The sequence below is a fragment of the Schistocerca nitens genome, chromosome 3 (assembly GCF_023898315.1).
Source record: "Schistocerca nitens isolate TAMUIC-IGC-003100 chromosome 3, iqSchNite1.1, whole genome shotgun sequence".
Taxonomy (NCBI): domain Eukaryota; kingdom Metazoa; phylum Arthropoda; class Insecta; order Orthoptera; family Acrididae; genus Schistocerca; species Schistocerca nitens.
In genome coordinates, this window is record NC_064616.1 from 283,844,723 (window position 1) to 283,847,062 (window position 2,340).

Consider the following 2,340-nt stretch of genomic DNA (forward strand, 5'->3'; position numbering starts at 1 on the left):
GTTGATATGGTTTTGAGCCTCGCTACAATGACCTTGTGTTCACTAATCCCTGTATGCGTCATGACGTTCTCTATGAGATCAGGATTATTTGTGGCTAAGAGGTCAAGTGTGTTTTCGCAGCCATTCACAATTCGTGTGGGCTCATGAACTAATTGTTCAAAAAATGGTTCAAATGGCTCTGAGCACTATGGGACTTAACTTCTGAGGTCATTAGTCCCCTAGAACTTAGAACTACTTAAACCTAACTAATCTAAGGACGTCACACACATCCATGTCCGAGGCAGGATTCGAACCTGCGACCGTAGCGGTCGCGCGGTTCCAGACTGTAGCGCCTAGAACCGCTCGGCCACTCCGGCCGGCAACTAATTGTTCAAAGTAATTCTCAGAGAAAGCATTTAGTACAATTTCGGAAGATGTTTTCTGTCTACCACCAGCTTTGAACATGTATTTTCGCCAACAAGTCGAGGGTAGATTGAAGTCTCCACCAATTATAATTGTATGAGTGGGGTATTTATTTGTAATGAGATTCAAGTTTTCTTTGAATCGTTCAGCTATTGTATCATGAGTCGGGGGGTCAGTAGAAGGAGCCAATTATTATTTTGGTACGGCTGTTGAGTATAGCCTCTCCCTATAGTAATTCGCAGGAACTATCTATTTACACTTCACTACAAGATAAACTACTACCAACAGACATAAACACACCACCACCTACTTTATTTAATCTATCCTTTCTGAACACGGTTTACGCCTCTGTAAAAATTTCGGCAGAATTTATCTCCGGCTTTAGCCAGCTTTCTGTTCCTATAGCGATTTCAGCTTTAGTGCTTTCTATCAGCGCTTGAAGCTCTGGTACTTTTCCAACACAGCTACGACAATTTACAACTACAATACCGACTGTTGCTTGGTCGATTCTCGTCGTTTCTTTTTCCTGCACCCTTTGAGACTGGAGCCCTTTTTGATCTTTCCCAAGACTGTCTACCCTTAAAAAAACGCCCAGTCCACGCCACACAGCCCCTGCTACCCCTGTAGCAGCTTCCTGTGTGTAGTGGACACCTGACCTATTTAACTGAACCCGAAACCCCTCCACTCTATGGCGCAAGTCGAGGCAAGAGGTTATATTTGACAATCGGACCAAACTATTAATTGGATCGTTTTACCGAGTCACCCTCCCCCCCCCCCCCCGCCCCCCCCCCCCCCGACTCAGAAGACGTAGTTGCTGAACAGTTCAAAGAAAACTTGAGTCTCATTTCAAATAGGTATCCCACTCATACAGTTATAGTCGCTGGTGACTTCAATCCATCCTCGGTATGCTGTAAAAATTATACGTTTAAAGCCGGTGGCAGGCATAATACGTCATTCAAAATTGTGCTGAATGCTCTCTCAGATAATTATTTTGAACAATTAGTTCATGAGCCCACTTGAAGCGTAAATGGTTGCGAAAGCGTACTTGAGCTCTTAGCAACAAATAACCCTGGACAAACAGTGAGTATCGTGACGAATACAGGAATTAGCGACCACAAGGCGATTGCTGCTACACTGAATGCCGTAACACCTACAACCATCAAAAAGAAATGAAAAGTATATCTATTTAAAAAAGCTGATAAAAATGCTCTTAATGCCGTTTTAAGAGACAGTCTTCACTCCTTCCGATCTGATCATGTAAGCGTAGAAAAGTTGTGGAATGATTTCAGAGAGATACTACCGACAGCAATTGAGAGACATACAGGGTGAAGCGAAATTCGCGCAATCGGGCTACGCAGCGCGACTCCTCACATGCTAGCGATAAAAAAATGTCTGTCACAAAATTTCGTCTGGAGAGTACATCCGGCAGAAAAAGGATGTTAAAGACATACTGTATCCACAAGTATGGCAACTACCTCTGAAGTACAGTTGAGTTGTGCTCTGCAGTTGGTGCAGTGGCCAGAGGTTAGCATGCAGGTGTCGATGGTTCGATCCTGGGTCGAGGCATATGTTATTTATTTGGTAAGTGTAGTCCAGGTGGTACGGTATCTGGTATCTTAATCGTCAATAGCGATTGCAGCGGGTCCTCTAGAAAACATTTGTGCTTACATACATCTTAGAAATGGAAGATCTGTCAGCTTTGAAAGATGCTCTCTCCACGACGTGGGCGTGAATTTATTCGCACCACTTCATCTCTACGGTCGCAGGTTCGAATCCTGCCTCGGGCATGGATGTTTGTGATGTCCTTAGGTTAGTTAGGTTTAACTAGTTCTAAGTTCTAGGGGACTAATGACCTCAGAAGTTGAGTCCCATAGTGCTCAGAGCCATTTGAACCATTTTTGAACCACTTCATCTACTAGATGCGAAACTTGTTTTCTT